General features: G+C 35.1%; 1 protein-coding gene across 39 annotated transcripts in view; it reads right to left on the reverse strand.

The window, feature by feature from the left end:
- Positions 1–21,432, reverse strand: part of ZBTB20 (zinc finger and BTB domain containing 20) — a 762,566-nt gene that overhangs the window by 571,101 nt on the left and 170,033 nt on the right. For 3 of the 39 annotated variants that reach the window (XM_053221851.1, XM_053221853.1, XM_053221868.1), the window contains one exon: positions 3,472–3,502. The exons of the other annotated variants lie outside the window; for them this stretch is intronic. The gene's annotated coding sequence lies outside the window, so the exon portion shown is untranslated. The remainder of the gene's footprint in view (positions 1–3,471; positions 3,503–21,432) is intronic. 39 annotated transcript variants of the gene reach the window in all.

A 21,432-nucleotide genomic window follows, 5' to 3' on the forward strand; every position in this document is an offset into this window, starting at 1 on the left:
CTGACACAGGGCTTGAACTCAGGAACCGGAGTTCATGATCTGAGCCGAAACCAAGAGCCGGCCGCTTAAGTAACTGAGTCACCAAGGTGCCATTGGAATAGCTACTTTAATTTTCTTGCCTGATAATTCCAACATTTGGGTCCTTTCAGGATTGTTATCCGTTGATTTTCCTTTAGAGTTTTTGTTTTTTGTTTTGTTTTGTTCATATTTGACTCATTAGGGTTTTATCTTGGACATTTTCAATGTTAATTGTGGATACAGTGAATTCTGGTATATAGAACCAAAGAGTAGTGGTATTTTTGTTTTAACAGGCCATTAACTTGCTTCGTCTCAAACTGCAAACTCTGTCCTGTTCAGATCTCAGTTGATTGCTTTCAGGATGTCATATACATATGGTTTTCAGGAGTCAGCCATAGTTAGGCAGGGTTTATATACAGAATTTGAGATTCTCCCATCTCTCTCTCTTTCCTTTCCTGAATTGCCCCTTATTCTCTGGCATCTGTACCCATTTCCAGGATTCCTCCAATCAGAAAGCAGTGGGCTTTCTTTTGGAGTTCAGTTGCCCTGTTGCCACCAGAGCTATAGTTACCCTCAGGAAAAGCCACAAAAATGTGAAAACACCCCACCCCATTCCAGTTGCTTAATCCAAGTTTCACTCTCCTCAAAAAGCTTCCTACTATTGTTCATTCTCCATAACTTTTGATCATTGTATTGTTTTTTGTTTTGTTTATTTTTCTTTTGTTTTTTGCTTTTGTTCAGAGTTTTGTTCAGTTGTTATTTGCAGGTGGGGTGTTGGTTAGAAGTTTCTTTCTTTATACCAGAAGCAAAACTCATATATTATTATTAGTTGGGGGAACAGAAAGCTCTTAAAAAGTATCAAGAAGTATAGATAAAAATTGTAGTAAATGGGCTAGTAATATGTCACTTGCTTCTGGAAGAGGCCTGAACACATGAAGAAAAGGGGCAATAAAGTGGGTAATAAATTTAAAAAAAATATGTGCCACCAAATGAGTAAGAATAAAAGTGAAATTCATATACATCAAATCCTCAAAAGTTTTGGAAATGGGAAAAAATGTCAGTCATATGTTCCAAGACCAACATTTTTCATCAAATCTCAGAACCAAAGTAAGGAAAACAAATAGATAAAAGAACTTCTGTTCAAAGAGGGTTTTTTTTTTTGTCAAGATTTACATTAACCCACAACATATCTTAAAGTTTGAAAAACTGTCTCAAGAACTGACAATGATTAAGTTCCCAACTAAATTATATTTTCTAAATTAAAAACAAGCACCTACTCAAATGTAACTTTTTTTTAAATGAAACTAAAGCAAATTCACTTTATAGATGAAAATAGAGCCCATACATCTTTATCGTTACAAGATCTGTTTCCAGACTTGATACATTATAGGACATGATAATATCAGGCAATGATAAAAAAAATCTCATTGAAAACTCACAAAAATCTAATTTCTGCAAGAGATCTATCATTGGAAGTAATTTCATTATACTCCTTTCTCCTTTGGTATACCTCTGGATCTAACTGCATCAGGGTACAATGAAATATACCTTCAGCTATCAGAAGATATGGTTCCACCATCAAGCAGCCAAGGGATCTTAGACAAGTTCCTTCACCTATCAAGGCTTTAATTTGCTTATCTGAAATGTGAGGCCAGAACACATGGTTTCCACTCTCTAACTGCAGCATTCTATGACTATATACATAGCCTTATTTCTGGATTTTTCAATGTTATGGGCATTATTGTATGATTTCTGCATAACAGATCTGGCAAATTCCTCAGATCCCAGGCCTATGGAAAAGATTTAGGAAGAGATAGATTATCCTCATCACAAAGGAGAGTTAGGCAGGGCTTCCACATACAATTTCAAGTAAATCATCAACTGACATCTGAAGTTGCCATGTCTCCAAAGATAAGAACTGTATTTACATCAGTACTTCAGGTGAGTGGGATAATTTCGTGAACGGTGTGTTAACATAATTTTAAATGTGAAGATTAAGCAAATGGGCATTTATTATGAATTTCAAGGAAATGATGTTACAATTTTGTTTAAGATTCTGAGAACTTTAGATATATCTCCTTATAAAAACTACTTACTTGTGATGAGCGCTACATGTTATATGTAAGTGATGAATCCCTGGGTTCTAGTCCTAAAACCAATAGCACACTGTATATTAACTAACTTGAATTTAAATAAATAAGTTAAAAAACACTCTTCTTAGAACCAAAAAGTGTTATAAGCAGTGCAATGTTCTTTAGAACTGCCTGAATTACATTCATTCAAATAACCTTAACAAATATGCATTAAACACCTGGTTGGTACAAGGTTCTATACTGTTCACTGTTCACACATACATATAAGAAAGAATTTTATGCCTGCCTTTAGGGAGTTTATAATTTATCAGAAGCAATGCATACTAGAAGGCATCCAGACATAAATAAGAATAGTGCATAGCAGGAAAAGGTAAATACAATGAAGGAGGAAAACAGAGAACCCTGTGCTTCAGGCTTTGCTCCCAGCGGAGAACTAAACAAGTGGGGATGAGGATCACTCTGCAGGAGGTGGCCAAGCAGATAGCCTGAAGGACACTCAGAGTTAGCTAGTGAAGGGGGAAGTAGGGGGATTGCTACAAGAGCCTGGAGAAACAGGCAGAGCTGTGGACCTAGAAGACCAGCAATTAGTTGAAGATCTGACAGGTGGCAACTTGGAAGATAAAATTCCTATATTCCTATCCTGAAAGGACCCAAGAATGATTCTGTGCAGCTGGGAGTTGGGAAAGGAGAGAAGTGAAGTAAGTTTTCTGTTATGGGAACAAGATTCTTCCAAGTTAAGGAAATATGAGCAAAACCATAGAAGAAGAAATTTTGAGTTTGTCAAGTTTTCCACCTCACACCATGTCAATATAAGCAGAAATTATATGAACAAGTAACAGGTTTTTATCAGTTTACAAATTCTGGCAGGCTAAATTAAACCTGAAGACGAGGACAAAATTACCTTCAAGTTGCTGTCTACAACTTTCTATTCCCTAAAAGGCTATTTATATAGGTCATATGTGCAATTCAGTTGCATCCTTTCTAAATAATTCTATTTAAATGTGAAATGGTTGGACTCAAATATCACTGGTCTTCATTTTGTTTTGAAAGGACAGTAAGAACAAATTAATCTATAATCACACTAATGATAAGAATCAGAATTTTAACACCTTCCTTTGAAATGAAGAGGCAAATACTTTAGCCAAGAGCTTGCAAGTTTAATTTACAATTCACAAAAATCTACAAACATAAATCAAGTGATGGGAATTTCCCTTATCCTTACTTGAATATCACTGTAATATTCTGAATATCGGTTTTAACAAAATGAATAAGAGCGCAACAGAGTTCAGATGAAGCTTATTTCTTGCCAATATCCATATGAATGCCAAATACTATCCAAGCAGATTGTGTGGCTACTTACTACAAATGAATCCTCTTGCTCTCCATTCAAACTAAAAAAAAAAAAAAAATTCCTCAGATTGGGCACTTGCCACTAGTTAGAGTCCCCCTAGTCACTGCTTCATAGTGAACAAGATCTAAGAGAGACACAGTGACCTGTTGAGGCCACCTCGGTACCATATTGTAGATCACTCATGTTGTGCTTCTTCAGAAACAAGCTATGAATAGTAGAAAGAGAGGGTATGTTACACTTTGTCTGTGAATCTTGCTTTTTGGATGGAGGAAGGAAGAATGAAAAAAAGGAAACCAATATTTAGTTACACTCTGTTTTGGGCTAGCCACTTAGCTAATGTTTTGCTATTTAATTATCACAATCAAAGGAGGTATTAATCCCATGTGATGTAAGAAAGGAGTGGAGTTCAAAAAGCCAAGTTATTTTTGTGACATCATGTGTCATCCCAATTTGACTCTGAAGCACCTGTTCTTTCCCATACATCTTATTTTTGTTCATTATCCACTTTTAAAAGGTAGCATACTTCCTTAGGATTGCAGCTCTGGTTGGCAGGAGAGTCCCCTCAAGCTGTTTTCGGGCAACTTGTTCAGGGGTTGTGCACTGATTGTGTTAATGGTCACCTCCTCTCCAGGTCTGGTGTCATGGATCACCTATAACAAAACAAACTGAAGGAGTATTTGCCTATGTACAACCAAGAGAGTTGATTTCAAAAGTGCTGAGCCTCACAACTAAGATAGTGGCAGCAGCCTGTACAGAGGCTGATCAATGAAATCATGTTTTTGTTCCACTGGTTTCTGTTCTTTGGAGTCCCCAGGGTGCACTCTATCACTGTTGGATCTATGACTATAGTCTCCTTTCCTTCCAGGCTTCTCTCCAAGCCATACTTATCATGTCTAGTTTTTTGATATCACAGATATTGTCAAACCCTAGGCCTCATAAATTTTCTACTCTTTGAACCCCTTTTATATTGTCTTTCTATCCTAGCCCCAACCCCATAACACATCATTTTCTTCTTTTGTTAATACCCTCCATTCACTTTCTGATTTTGCTTCATTTACCAAGCTCTCTTGGTTGAGATTCTAAGATGGGAAATTTAGTGTAAGTAATTTATTTGGGAGACAACCCCAGGCAACACTAGTAGGGAATAAAGGAAGTGAAGCAGAGAAGGGAAATAGACTGTCAGCAAAGATAACCATCAACAGTTCCTCAGATCCTTGTTGTTGAATGTTGCCCCTCATTTCAAAAGGCAAAGTTTAATAAGAGACTCTTAAATACAGAGAACAAACTGAAGGTGGATAGGGGGTTGGGAGGAGAGGGGAAAATGGGTGATGGGCATTGAAGAGGGCACTTGGGATGAGCACTAGGTGTTGTATGTAAGCGATGAACCACGGGAATCTACCCCAAAAACTAACAGCATACTTTACATACTGTAGTTAGCCAATTTGACAACAAATTATGTTTAAAGGGGGGAGGGCAGAGTCTGTTTCCCTTCATCTTGAATCAGGGTTGGACTTTGACCTTTTGACCACAGATTGCAACAGAGGTCACACTGTGCCCGTTCTGAACAAAGGCTGGAAGAGTCCTGGCGGCCTCCTCTTTTGCTTTCTTGAGATGCAGACACCATGTGAAGAAGCTCTGACTAGACTGGTGAATGATAAGAAGCCATGCGGACAGAAAGAGGTTCAGACAGATCCCAGCTATTCTAGCCACTGCACTGAGGCCTCAGACTTTGGTAAGTAAAGCCATTATGGATATTCCTGACTGAAACAGGCTTGCAGTAAAGTGCAGTTACATGCGTGACCTCTGGTATCAGTAGGCAGGAAAGAAGAATACCCCAGCCACCCCACAGTGCTATAAGAAATAGACCCTTATTGTTTTAAGTAACTAAGTTTGGGGGTAGTTTGTTACACAGCCATAAATGAAACATGTAGGAAGTCCATGTTTGGACTTTGGCAAACAGTGCAGAACATGCTGACAGTTAGCCCATGTAAAGGGTGAGGGTCTTAATTTATCCAACAACTTGCCACCAATTATTTGCTTAAGGCTTCTTCTAGTGACATTAGCTCTTTGGCACTTGAAGCCTGCCCAACATATTTGCTCAACATCCAGAAAAAAAAGCCTGGGAGAAAGTCACAAGTATCAGCCATAAGTCCTCAGTGACAAGATAGGAGTGGTGGGGAGAAACAAAAAGAGTGCGGACACTGGTGAAGACCAATTCTGGAGCACCTGCCTTCTCCACTCCTAGAGTTCAGAAGCTACAGAGGGTCTTATAAATGCACAGACTGTAACTACTCCCTCCACGCTTAGCTGGGCCCAAAGCTGCTGAACAGTCCTCCTCTGTTTCCCTAAGCAACATCTCTCCACTTTTGTATATGATCTCTATTTCAAATCTTCCCTCTTCCTGAAATCTAACACTACACCCTCTGTCCATTCAGTGTCTGCTACCCATCCTAGTGAGAATATAAAGGTCATTAGATCAACTTTTTTGGTAGCTTACTTACAAACCAATTCTGCTAATATCCATCTGTTCCCCCTTCCCTACCAATGCCAAAGGAAAGGACCAACTTCAATCCATCATTTACCCACCCACCTCTCTGTCACTGAAACCCTCTGCCTTAGGGCTTCTGCCCCTCTTATGTAATTGCCCAATCTCTCTCTCTCTCTCTCTCTTTCTCTCTCTCTCCCTCCCTCTCTCTCTCTCTCTCTCAACACACAAATATGATCAAGCCACTGAATTACTGAAATTCTACATACTTTTTTTCTCCCCTGACATATACTCATTTCTTCCTCACCCATCTGCCAGACTCTTCCCTGGCAAACTCCCCTTCACCCTTTAGCTAAACTTAGCTATTTCCTCCTCAGGAATGCCTTCTCTAACCCTGCTGTGCATCACTTCCCAAATCTCCGCTTACTCCCATCAGCGCAGCTGGCTCTCTATTGAAAGCTCCATGTCCCCTTTCCTGATATTCCCCCTTTTCCTCCCATTGGATGTAAGGTCCTCCAAATCAGATATTTGTCTTATAAATTTTTGACTACAGTCTCTCTACCTGGAACACATTGGGTGCTTAATACATATTTATTGAATAAATAAATGACTGGGGTCCTTTTATTCTCCTCTTCTTACCATTCCAGAGTAACTTAAGCGAGAGCTGCATTCAAGATATAAATAAGCATGCTGTGGTCCTTCTTTCCATTCTCTTTTTTTTCTTTTTAGTCTTCTATAAAAAGGTATCATACTGACACCTTCTTTTCAATTTGTACACTGTTTAGTAAAATAAATAAATAACAGAGCAAAATGCACTTCCTTATTTGCTCAGAAGCTCAGAAATCCCTTGCTAACTTGGAACTTTTTGTCTTTTTATAATGCTATGGAGAAACAGACTTCAACACTGGTTTCTAAAATGGAATTTGTATTTCTTAACATCAAAACTTCACAATTTCTTAAGTTTCAAAAGGATTTTCATAGGTAAGAACATATACTTGTATATTCACAGTGAGCTTAAGAAAATTTTTCTAAAAAAATGTTAAACAACCTCCTTTTTTTTGTAGTCAAATTGACAAGCCTGTCAACATCAGTTTTTACAGTTATGGTTTTTATTTTCATCAAAAAATGAACCATCACCTTTAAGAGAAATGAAAAAACAATCAGTGTGGGTTTATGGTCACTTGAGGGCCCTCCTACCTAGTCTTAGAGTCATTTCTTAAACCATAGGCCAGATTTCCCGGGAAAGGATTTGGAACAAGGAATAATTCTCTCTGCCTCCTCCCCACCACATTCTCATCGATTAGGGAATGTGAGACATTTTAAGTCTTTAATATGAAGTAAAGCTCACCACTTAGAATGCCTGAAATCCCTTTCCCACCATGCCACCCTTTGGAATAGTAGGGGAGGAAAGGTGGCTTTTACAGGCTGGTCTTCAGGGAGATAAGAACATTGAAATGTTATTATTTTTATTTCCTGCCACCTCAAATTCAGAGTATTTTTGATATGATGAAGTCTTTCTATTCTTCACTAAAAACACCCTGCCAATTCAGATTGTTAAAATTTAAATTAAAGCAAAAAAAAATTTTTTTAAAGGTGAAATCAGAATAGCAAACCATTTGAAAAGCACTGTCGTTTATAAAACTTGGTAAAATGTAGGAAGAAGCATATTTCCTACTCTATTTTCTTGGTCTGTGGATACCTGGGACATAATTCAGTTTTCCATCCCCTGTTCCCTGATCAGCTCACTCTTTGTTCAGCTCTATCTTCACTCTGGCATATAATTACTTCTTCAGCTCCTGTGCTATTTGGTTTTAAGCACCTCTTACCCCCAAGGCCTCATGGCTCTAAGGGCTTGTTGAATTTAAACAAGCACATTTAAATCTTTGTCTTTAAATGAGTAAAATAAAAGTCTTCACACCTAACAAGGAGAACTATGCTATCCACCTACACTCTAAATGCGCATGTTATAATTGTCTACCAGATCATAATGAGCATCTATCCATCCTCAAAATCAGAGAAAGGAGGATTCATTCTAGAGGTAAATTTACAATAAATGGTTTTATCCTCGATTAGCTATGTGTGTTTGGGGACACAGAGATTGGCACGTGCATAATTTAACCTAATAAGGATTGGATGATCAGGGACATCTTAGAAATAAAGGTAGGGGAAAGATAGTGGAAGAAAAACAAAAGAAAAAAGCAAGATTACTAACAGAAAAATATATAAGACAACAAAGTGAAGCCTTAACTCTCACCCAGCAAACTCGACATACTTACACACATCCTCATACTCACACGTGTGCATGCACAGGCACATGCACGTGCACAGACATACACACAGTGTAGTTATGTTAAATGTTAAATGTTAAAACGCTAGGCCTTCCCTAGAGACCTACAGAAGGCCTGACTCTCTATTACTGCTGCTGCTAGAAAATCATAAATAGCATCTATGGTCTTAGTTTAGCCTTGAGTAATCAGTGATCATGATATTTGTTACATGTTCTTAATTTACCTCAGCCACTGGTAAATGAGTATTGAATGAGACTCTCATTTAAATACACTGTCAAAAAGAAGTATTTAAAAATAGGTATTATAAATATAAACTATATGAAAAGTTTTTAGTGAAAAAATGAATAAATTTTAATAGATCTCAAATGAAAAACAAGAGATATTTAATCTCATGAAGGAAATACAAATTTAAAAAGTGAAATACAATTCTTTCATCTATCAAATCAATGAAAGTTAAAAAAAAAAAAAAAGGAAAGAAAAATCCAGTGTTGAAAAATTACACTTCAGTGAGGATGGAAACTGGTACAAAGTTTTTTGAAGGAAAATCAAGCACTCTGTATCAAGAGTGTGAATAATGATTATCTGCTGTGTCGGTTTGGGTCCTCTGGTGCCAATGCCAATTGGGTGTGTAGGATACTTATTAAGGCAATAGACTGTGAATGATAAAGAGTGAGAGACTTAGGCAAGGAGAATTCTGAGGCCGTGATGCAAGTATGACACCGATAAAAGAAAAGAGGGGAGAAGAGTTTTGTACGCAGAGCAGCTCTGAGAAAGTCTCAGCCAGGTTGGTGGGAAATCCTTGAGTCAAAACTGCCCCTCAGAAGAATCTCACGTGCAAAGAGTGAGTACTCCAAATAAGGTTGGTTACTGCCTAGGAGCAGCCCAGGGTAGGCACATGGTTGCCTGAGTGCTTTGGTGAACCTAAAAGTATGGCATCTGGAAGCTGTTAACTACTCATACTGTCGAGAACAGCTTCTCTCGAAAAGAGATCTAAAAAGGGCATTGTCATGGTCAAAACATATGACTTTATTCCAAATCTAGGAATTTATCCTAAGGAAACAAACTAAATACTAGGGGAAAAAAAACTTTCTACACAAAAAGCTCATCATATTCTTTTTAAAAATAGCTGAATCTGGAAACAATTTAAATATCTAAGTATAATGACTAAATCACTATGGTATATCTACTCAGTAGAATATGCTGTAGCTATTAAAATGGAAAAGCCACCTATATTTTCAGCCAAATTTAAATATTAGACACAACATAGTGTAATCATTAAAATTAAAACCTTTGAAAAGACTGGGAGAAAGTGAACCAATATGGTGATATAAATATTTTTCTTTGAGACTTTTAAATTTTTCCAAATTTTATTCTTTAATAAAGAAAACTTTATTTGGAGGAATGAGGTATGAAAAATGAAAGAAAAAAAACATAATATTTAAAAGGATTTATAATGGAAAGTAAATAAGAAAAACATTAAGATATACAAAAAAAACCAAAGAAAACAAATACAAGTTTGATGAATACTATCTTTAAGAATTCTAGAAAATGGCTTCCCGGATTCAACACAGTAATTTTTTTCTTAAATGTAAAATGGCTTCATGGAGTCAACACACTATTTTTTTTTTAATGTTTATTTATTTTTGAGAGAGACAGAGACAGAATGTGAGCAGGGGAGGGACAGAGAGAGAGAGGGAGACACAGAATCCAAAGCAGGTTCCAGGCTCTGAGCTGTCAGCACAGAGCCCTATGCGGGGCTTGAACTCATGAGCCGTGAGATCATCACCTTAATTAGCATATTATATCATGACTTGATTAGCATATTCATTTTTCAACTTAGAATTGAACAATTTTCTGAGAGTTATCATATGCCGGCAACTATGCAGGTAACTCAAAGGTCACAGAGTAATGTGATAAAATGTTTGCTTTACCCTGTATAGGCATACCTTGTTTCATTGTGCTTCACTGTATTCTGCTTCACAGATACTACAGTTTTTACAAATTGAAAATTTGTGGCAACACTACATTGAGCAAATCTATCAGTGCCATTTTTTTTCTGACAGCATTTGCTTACTTCATGTCTGTGTGTCATATTTTGATAATTCTTGCAAGATTTCAAAATTTTTCATTATTATTATATTTGTTGCTCTGTGATAAATGCTCTTTGATGTTACTATTATAATCATTTTGGGTCAACACCAACTGTACCCATATAAGACAGCAAAATTAATTGATAAATGTTGTATGTCTTCTGACTGTATGTGTTCTGACTGCTCCACTGACCATTCCCCCATCTTGTTCCCTTTCCTTGGGCCTCCCTATTCTCTGAAACACAACATTATTGAAATTAAACCAATTAACAACCTCAAGACAGCCTCTAAACGTTCTAGTGAAGGGAAGAGTCACATGGCTCTCATTTTAAGTCAAAAGATAGAAATGATTAAGTTTAGTGAGGAAGTCATGTCAAAAGCCAAGATAGGCCAAAGTTTAGGCCTCTTGCTTGGCCAAATTTTGGATGCAAAGGAAAAGTTCTTGAGGGCAAATTTTAAAAAATAAATAAATACTTATGAAATGATGAAAAACTACTCCAGTGAACACAGAAATGATAAAAAAAATAAAACAGTGTTATTACTGATACGGAAAAAGTTTCAGTGGTCTGAATAGAAGATCAAACCAGCCACAACACTCCTTTAAGCCAAAGCCTAATCCAGAGCAGGGCCCTAACTTTCAATTCTGGGAAGGCTGAGAGAGGTGAGGAAGCTGCAGAAGAAAAGTCTGAAACTATGAAGTTGGTTCATGAAGTTTAAGGAAAGAAGTTTAAGGAAAGAAGCCCTCTTTTCATCTTTAACATAAAAGTGCAAGGTGAAGCAGCAGGTGCTGCTGTAGAAGCTGCAGCAAGTTATCCAGAAGATCTAGTTAAGATAATAGATGAAGGTGGCTGCATTAAACAACAGATTTTCAATGCAGATGAAACAGCCTTCTATTTGAAGAAGACACCATCTAGGAGTTTCATACCTAGAAAGGAGAAGTCAATCCCTGAAAGCTTCAAAGAACAGTCTAACTCTCTTGTTAGGGTCTAGGACAGCTGGTGACTTTAAATTAGAGCCAATGCTCACTTACCATTCCAAAAAATCTACAGCCCTTAAGAGTTCTGCTAAATCTACTCTGCCTATGCTCTGTAAATGGGACAACAAAGCTTGGATGAGAGCACATGTGCTTACAACATAGTTTACTGAATATTTTAAACCCACTGTTGAGATCTACTGCTCAGAAAAAAACAAAAACAAAGAACAAAACAAAGATTCCTTTCAAAATTATACCGCTCATTAAGAATGCACCTGGTCACCTAAGAGCTGTGATGGGGATGGACAGTGAGATTAATGTTGTTTTCATGCCTGCTAACACAGTATCCAGTTTGCAGCCCATGGATCAATGAGTCATTTGACTTTCAAGTCCTACTGTTTAAGAAATACATTTTGTAAGGCTATAGCTGCAACAGATAGTGATTCCTCTGGTGGATCTGGGCAAAGTAAATTGAAAACCTTCTGCAAAGGATTCACCATTCTAGATGGCATTAAGAACATTTGAGATGGGATCTACTCCTGGTAGAGATACCAAGAAGACCGTTGAAACAATAAGGATTTAAAATGTGACATAAACTTCTACTCTGGGTAAAATGCTATTACACAACATTCCATGCTACAGAGAAATTATTTGCGAAAAGTAAGATGCAGAAGCTTCATTGTTGTCTTATTTTAAGAAATTGCCACAGCCACCCAGCCCTTCAGCAGCTAGCACCCTGATCAGTCAGCAGCCATCAACACTGAGGCAAGAACTTTTTCAGCAAAAAGACTACAACTAGCTGAAAGCTCAGATGAAGATTGACATATTTTAGCAATAAAATAATATTAATTAAGGCATGTATATTGTCTCCTCAGACATAATGTATTGTACACTTATTATACTACAATATAGTGTAAACATAATTTTTATATGCACTGGGAAATCAAAAAATTCATTTGGCTCTCTTTATTGCAATATTTGCTTTATGTGGTGGCTTAGAACCGAACTCGTGATATATCTGAGACATGCCTGTATTCTGAAATTGTTTATAGGAAATACATATTTCAAACCCATATGTCCATGTCCTTAGAATATCTGTCCTTTTGAGTATAATGCGTTTCATTGCTTTTCAGATTTCATTTAATATATACATGAGGGACAGAGTCTGATTACAATTTGATTAATTCACATAAATGAAGAAAGGAGGACATTATCCATTTATTTCTTACTCTCTTTTGACTGTCAAAAGTATCCTGAACTCTGCTATAGTGAGCCAAACCCTCTCCAGGTAGAACTCACAAGCACTGGTTTCATAGATTGCTGTCATGCTCCCTAATTAAGCGAGTTTTCTAGGTATACTTGCATAACATCTCTGATATAATGCATACCTATCTTTTTATTCAGCTTAAGCATGCATTTTTTTTCATTTAAAATCCATCAACTAATGATCTGTGTCCTTAAGTAATTAATTCAATGATTACATGAATTAATATAATGCATATCCCTTTAAAGGAGTTAATATTTTCTATGTTTATGTTACAGAACTGGCCTTGGGTGACTATTATCCATGCCCTGAATTTCATAGTGGTTCAAGGACAAACTATTTCCCTTTCGTAATTCGGTAAGTTTGCTCCAAAGGAGCCTAATGCTTCTCCACTCAACAATGAGTAAAATGCATTCAGAGACCTTAGGGGACCTATTCTTAATAACATAGAGTTCTGTCCCAGTTTGTTAAATTCACTGAATTTATAACTCATTGTTACTGTCAAAGAAGTAATCCAAACATGTTACTGGTTTGATCTCCTAACATCCACAGAGCAAATTTGGAGCCATTTTTTTTCAAACAAATAGAATAACAAAAACAAAAATACACTAGATACCAATAAGTTACACATAGGAAGGCAGACTTCATATTTATCACTAGAAAAGCTATAGGAAATTTGTCTCAAAACTGTTTTATGCTTTTGAGCAGTGCTATAGCCATCCACTATCATCAGCACCAGTAATGATGATGAGAACAATAATAATAGCCCCCTACATCTGCGTGATAGTTTCACTTTGGGAAAAGACTTTCACATGCTACCTCTAATCTGGTCCCTGTAATGACTCTGAGAAAGTAAGGTAAATGCTTTCAATGTCTCATTTAATGAAGGAGGAAATTGGAGCCCGGAGAAGATAAGAGCCTTGCGTGACAGCAACATGTACCTGGAACTAGGTCACTGGCCACTTGACTTTGACTTCCGGGTTTGTATTTTAATACTTTCAAATCAAAAGAATACATGATTTGCAATGTCTTTATAAATTATGTACAAACCACTTGAAATCAAAGCAATTTATGATACAGACAAAAATTTGAAAGATATGTCGTTGATCGGCAGGGCCAAAGGGGAGATAAGTCAAAAGATATCTAAGGATTCTATAGCCCTTGAAATAATTACTCGGTACTTTTACTTATATTTCATTCTTTGTTTCAGAAAATATTTAACTTTTGAGGGTTTCATGATTATAAAATATAATTGATTGTTAATAACAATGAATAAATCTTCATTCTGTTTAAATAGGTGTGCTTATTCAAGTCCTTATTATTCAACTGTCATTACAACTGGTTCATTTGACCCAAGTTTCCAGGAGTGGATCCACTAGGACAAGCACTGATATATCTGCTGCTGCTGATTTTACTAATTGAATATTATATTATACCAATTCATCACATTATCCAGGGAGACAAGAAAATTTCAGGAAAAAAGTAAGTCAAAATTCTTTAAAAAATTATTTATACCCCACTTACAAAACTATTTTCTATGCCTAGTTATTTACTACTCTCACCACAAGATATACATGAATGAGAGTTTTTAAATGACATTGACTTCCCTTTATCGACCCCTTTACCCATTGTTAAAGGAAACTGGCACCAGTTTATTACAAAGGAAAACATTAATCATGGTTTAGAACACAAAGTGGGGAAGAATATTATAGCCCACTAAAACTGCCATTTTTATCTGGATTCTCGGGATGCATGTAACTAGAAGGTTTCCTTTGTACCAGGTATAACCAACTTCATTTTAGAAAACAGTAATGGTATTTTTGGTGATTTTTAAATTTCAAAACAGTATAGGTTTAGCTAGGGAGATTAATGTAAGTGTTCAAATGGAGATTTATCAATTTGTACAAGTCAAATGAAGTTCACTAACAAATTCTTTTTGTACTTTTAAATACCAAAGAAATAATGGTTAGGTCCAAATACATGTAAGAAATTCATATAAAGAGGAGTATAAATATATTTGAAAGTGCAATATATCTTCATATATTACTTTGTAAAGTAACAAGATAGTTAACTCAACCCACCCCCAAATAACCTGTTAACCAAAATAGCATCCTGAGAGGGCCCCCAGTTCTACCATGATAGAGGGGCTTGCATCAAAGCACCCATCCTGCTGAGAAAAACTATACAAGGTAAATAAAATAATTTGAAAAACTGTTTGATAAAGGGACCAGGAACCAACCAAAATGTTTTTAACTTAAAACTCAAGATATTGTTAAGAAGAGAAATGCAATAAATTAAATCCTGTCTGTGATATCTACCCCTTTTTCACTTAAAGAATCTAGTGATCCTGAGTAGCACTGGGCTGAGACACAGAGCACAAAGCTCTGGATCAGAGCACTAAGTACTCTAGTGGATGGGGAACAAAAATTGCCCTTGGGAGCTGTCAAAATAACCATGACATCAGAAGCCAAGTTCCTGGACAGTTTGTAAATGCAATAAGGTGAAAACTATATTGTTTTACACTTTTAACCCTTGAGGCATTTGCAGATTCCTTTTCATGTAGTGAAAACCCCCTCCCCCTGCAAAAAAAAACAAACAAGCAGAAAGCACCAACATGGACACTATGTTGATTAAACAATGTTGGATGCCAAGTTCTTATAATCTTATGGTGTCAAGAAGGCAAAAACTGGAGTTTAGGGACCATATAAGAATTTTCCAGAATTTTATTTGAACCTCTAAATAGCTTTTTATAGAGTAAGGGCCAAACAGACAGAGGCTAGCTATCACAAAGGTAGAAACCCAACTACAAATTGTCTCAATTCCTGATTAGATCAAGGTGAATTAACTTTAGTCTAATTATCCACAAGAAGAAAATTAAATACTCCTTGGAAAAGCACAATATCACACAAAGCCTTTTTAATTTTTATATGCAAAGATCATCAGACAAGCCAGGAGGTATGATCAGATAACCAAAAACCAAGGGAAAAAATAAACATAATCTCAAAAAATATAAAAGACTCATAGGGCACAAACTTTTAAGTAATGTGATTAATGTGGTTTCAAAAGTAGAAGAAAAGATTGTGAATTACCAGAGGACTGGGATCTGTAAAAAAATTAAATGATACTCTAGAATTAAAAATAACTGAAATCAAGAACTCAATAGATGTGGCTAATGCAGATTAGACAAAATATTAGAAGAGATCATGAACTTGAAAATAAATCAACAGACTAAAACAGAGAGAAATAATGAAAGAGAAAATACAAAAAGAAAATATGAAAAAGAAATAATGAAAAATACAGAAAAAAAGACAATAAAACGTGGTTAGGAAAAAAGTGTCTAACATACAAATGTTTATAGTTCCAGAAGGAAAGGGTAAAGAACATAAGAAGAAGTAAAATTCAAAGTAATAATGGCCAAGAATTTTCCCAAATTGAGAAAAGATATCAAGCCACAAATCTAATGAAGAACATCTAAGTTACCCCAAGCAGGATAAACACAAAGAAACTGACATAAGAGGACAGATGTTGTTTTTTTTTAAGCTGCTTAAAATAAAATATAATTAAAGAAGAAATCTCAAAAAAGTCAGAGGAATAAAAATGCATTACTTTTTAAGGAGTTATAAGTCTGACAGCTGATCTCTCAGGAAAAACAGTGGAAATCAGAGAACAAAGCAACAACTTTAAAGAGCTTTAAGAAAGTAATTATCAACCTAGAATTCTATAACCAATGAGAATATCCTTTAACATGAAGTAAAATAGCAAATATTTTTAGGAAAATAAAACTGGAAAAAAAATCACCAATAGAGTCTTACTATAAAGAATACTAAAGGATATCTTTCAGGTAGAAGGAAAATTGTCTAACAGTGATATGGAAATTTAGGAAGAAATGAAATATACCAGAAAAGACTAATATCAGAGTAAAACAATATATATAGACAGGGAAAAAATAACAATAATTTCTTATAAGAATTAGAGCCCTGGAAGTACCTTTTAACTTAAATTTTAGTTAGTTAGCATACAGTGCAATATTGGTTTCAGGAGTAGAATTTAGTGATTCATCACTTACATATAACACCCAGTACTCATCACAAGTGCCCTCCTTAATATCCATCACCCACTAGCCCATCTCCCACCTTCCTCCCTCCATCAACCCTCAGTTTGCTCTCTATTGTCAAGAGCCTCTTGTGGTTCTCTTCCCCACCCCCTTCCTGTATGTTCATCTGTTTTGTTTCATAAAATCCACATTAGTAAAATCATATGGTATTTGTCTTTCTCTGATTGACTTATTTCACTTGGAAGTATTACAATACAGTACAACAATAGCACAAATGGTGAGAAAGGGACAAATGCAATTTCCTTGCTGGAAAGAGATAAAAAGTATAATTTTATACTAGACTTTATTGGATAGCCATTAAAAAATGAAAAATATATAATTAGCAAAGTAAAGTGGAGGGAATAAAATAAAAAGATTGACTAGTAACAGAAGTTAAGAGAGAAGAACTGGCAAACATAAAACAGGTAGAAAAATATAGTAAAATGATAAAATTAAATCTACAAATATTACTAATTGTATTTAATGTAAATAGACTAAATATTATAGTTGGAAGACAAATGCCTTCAGACTGCAAGTTAAAAACAACAACAATATGCTGTCCACAAGAAACACACCTCAAATATAAACATACAGAATAATTGAAAGTAAAAGGACGAAAAAAAAATTTACCAACCATTTTCTTATAACATCAGTCTAAGTAGAATTCAAGACAAGATATAGTAGAAAAAGAGCATTTAGTAATGATCAGAAGTTCTAGTTTATCTAAGATGGATCACAATTCTAATTTTGTATACAACTAATAATATAGCCTTCAAAAGCAAAAACTGACAGAACTAAGAAGAGAAATAGACAAATCCACAACCATAATAGTATATTTTAAATGATAAATATCAATAAATGATAGAACACAAGAGTAAAAAACCAATAGAGAAATAAAAGTTTGGAGCACCAAGATTTAACAAATTTAATCTAATTGATATGTATAGAACTCTATACCCAAAACTACAAAACACACATTATATTCAGGCACATATAGAACATTTACCAAAATTTCCCTTAAACTGGGTCAAAAAGCAAGTCTCAATAAATATCAAAGTATTTAAATCACATAGCATATATTCTCTAACCATAAACCCAAGATTAATTATAAAATGTTAATCACAAAATACCTGAAGTATTTTGAAATAAAGCAATATATGAACAAATCCAAAAATTCCTTTTTGTTAAGATAAATGAAAGTGATCATCCTCTAGAAATACAGATTTTAAAGCAAAGAGGAATAGGCACACATAACCCTAACAGAAATGAAAAATGCAGCATTCCTCTAGATACTACAGACATTACAAAGGTAAGAGGATATGATGAGCAATTTCACATTGATAAATTTGAAAACCTAGATGAAAAGGCAGATATTACAAAGATAATAAGAGGATATGGTAAACAACTTATCAATAAATTTGAAAAATTAGATGAAATGGATAAATCTTGTGAAAACACATATTACCAAAATGGACACAAGAAGAAATGGAAAAACTGCATACTTAATTTAAAATCTTTCCACAAAGAAAGAAACTGCATATTTAATTTATGACCTTTCCACAGGGAAAACTTCTGGCCCAAATAGCCAGGTAAATTCTTTCTAACACCTAAAGAAAAAAAATAGCACCAATCGTAGACAAACTTTCCCAAAGGTAGGAAAAGAGGAATACTTCCTAACTTGTTTTATGTAAATACTATAGTCTGCAACCAAAACCTGACAAGAACATAATATTATAAGCCAAACTCTTTTTTTGAGTACAGACAAAAATATCTTAAGGAAAATATTAGCAAACCCAACCCAGTTCTCTATAAAAAGGATAACACATCAACATTAAGTTTATTCCAAAAATTCAAGGATGGATTAACATTCAAAAATAAATGAATTTAATTTAAATGTTAAATATTAAAGGGAAAAAAAGATTTCAATATATACAGAAAAGTATGTAATAAAATTAAAAACCCTTTGATCATTTAAATAAACGTGCGCATGTGCACACACACACACACACACACACACACACACTCACATAAAAGCCAACTCAGAAAACTGAGAAATCAAAAGGAACTTCTTTAATTTGATAAGGGCATTTACAATTAAAAAACAAACAAACAAAAAACCGAGTGCAAATATGCTTTTTTATTCAATATTGTACTAGAGGTGCTAGCTAATGCAACAAGAAATAAAAATTAAAGGTATATAGAGAGCACAGACTTCAGTTATAAGATAAATAGCCTGTGGGGATATAATATAACAATACTGTATTGTATACTTGAAAGTTGCTGAGTTTTCTCTTAAATGCTTTTACCACAAAAAGGAAGTGGTAATTATGTGAGGTATCAGAGGTGTTAACTAATCCTGCTGTGGTAATCATTTTCTAACATAGAAGGCCAAAAATCATCACATTTTACACCTTAATCTACTACAATGCTATTGGTCAATTATATCTCAATAAAGCTGGAAAATTAAAATAAAGTTATATGAAAAGGAAGTAGAAATAAAACTGAAATTATTTACAGAAAACATGATTGTGTTACCAAAACTCCAAGAGAAGCCACAAATCTAATAGAATTAATAAGTGAATTTAGCAAGATCCCTAGCTACAAGGTGAATTAATACACATAAATGAATAGTTTTCTTATATACTAGCAAGAGACATTTAGAAAATGAAACTTAAAGCCTGGGTGGCTCAGTTGGTTGAAGAACCGACTTCAGCTCAGGTCATGATCTCACGGTTTGCATTGGGCTCTGTGCTGACAGTTCAGAGCCTACTTCGGATTTTGTCTCCCTCTCTCTCTTCCCCTCCCTGCTTGCACTCTGTCTCTGTCTCTCTCTTGAAAATAAATAAAACAGAAAAAAAAAAGAAAAGAAAACAAAATATAATTTACAAAAACATAAAAATAAATACTAGAAATCAATCTAACAGAAAGTATACAAGTCTTCTGCACAGAAAACTACAAAACATTACTAAGAGAAATTAAAGACACTAAAATAAGTAGGAAACGTAATGTTTTTATAGATTGGATATATCAATTTTCCCAAAATATAATCTCAATCAAAATCTCAGAAAATTCCATTTTGTGGATATTAACAAGCAAATTCTAAAATTTTTATGGAAACACAAAGGACCAAGAATGACCTAAACAATCTAAAAGAAGAATATATGTAGGGGCACCTGGGTGGCTCAGTTGATTAAGTATTGTACTCTTGATTTGGGCTCAGGTCATGATCTCACAGTTCATGGTGTCGAGCCCCGCGTTGGTCTCTGTGCTGACAGTGCAGAGCCCACTTAGGATTCTCTCTCTCCCTCTCTTTCTGCACCTCCCCTGCTTGCTCTCAATCTCTCTCAAAATAAATAAACATTAAAAATTGTTTCTAAATGTCAAGGAAGAAAGAAAGAAAGAAGAAAAGAAAGAAAATATGTAAAGGATTTACACCACCAGATTCAAGATTTCTTCTAAATCGACACTAATGAGCAATGTATTATCGGTAGAGGGAAAGACAAATTCTGATGGGACAAATTCTGGGAACAGAAGAGAGCATCCAGAAATAGATCCATTGTTTATGTAAGCACTTGATTTATGATAAATTTACTGCTGAAGTAACTAGGGAAAGAGCCACCTTTCCAACACATGGTACTTGATCAATTAGACATCTACACTAAAAAATAAAGAAAGAAAATTAAATGAATCTTTTATACCCAACCCCCAACTTCACACCTAATACAAAAAATACATTCCAGGGAAAATTCAGACCTAAATGTTAATGGCAAACAATAAAGCTTCTAGAAGATAACAACAGAAAATATCTGCATGATCTTGTGGTAGGCAGAGGTTTTTCTTTTTAAAATAGGATATTAAAAAAACTATAGAATAAGAGATTGGCAAATTAAATTTTATCAAGATGAAAACCCTTGTTTATCAAAAGACAATTATAACATAATGAAAAGACAAAGCTTAGAGTAAGAGAAGATATTGCAATATGTATACCTGACAAAGACATACATCCAGATTATATAAAGAAACACCACCAGAAACAGTAACAAGCCCAACTGTAAAATGGGCAATGAATGTCAAAATGTACATTACAAAAGAGGATACTAACTGGAAAATAAACACATGAAAAGATGCTTAACCTTCACTAGTCATTAAAGAAACGCAAACTAATGTCATAATGGTCTGCCATGTCACACATACCAGAAAAGCTAAAATGAAAAATACAGATCATACTAAGTATTGTCAAGGATTAGAGCAAGTGGGACTCTCATACTGATACCGTGAGTAGAAATTGGTATAAGTTTGGAAACTACTTCGCAATATCCACTAAAGCTGAACACAGGCATATCAGCAATGTGACTCTTTAGTATACATCGAACAGAAATACTTAGACAAGATACACAAGAATGTGCATATGATAACCGCTATTCACAATGGTTCTAGGTTGGAAATAACCCAAATTTCTATCTACAGCAGAAGAGCCTTAAATGAGTTTTAATGTATTCATACACAGGAATATCATAAAGCAATGAAAAGTTTTTTAAAAATCTGCAGCTGAGGGGCACCTGAGTGGCTCAGTCGGTTAAGCGTCTGACTTCAGCTCAGGTCATGATCTCACAGTTCATAAGTTCAAGCCCTGCATCAGGCTCTTTGCTGTCAGTGCAGAGCCCACTTCAGTTCCTCTGTTCCTCCTCCCTCTGCCCCTCCCCCGCTCATTCTCTCTCCCTCTCTCTCTCTCTCAAAAATAAATGAGATGTTTAAAAAAAAGTCTGCAGCTAAACAC

The sequence above is a fragment of the Acinonyx jubatus genome, chromosome C2, assembly GCF_027475565.1.
Source record: "Acinonyx jubatus isolate Ajub_Pintada_27869175 chromosome C2, VMU_Ajub_asm_v1.0, whole genome shotgun sequence".
Classification (NCBI taxonomy): Eukaryota; Metazoa; Chordata; class Mammalia; order Carnivora; family Felidae; genus Acinonyx; species Acinonyx jubatus.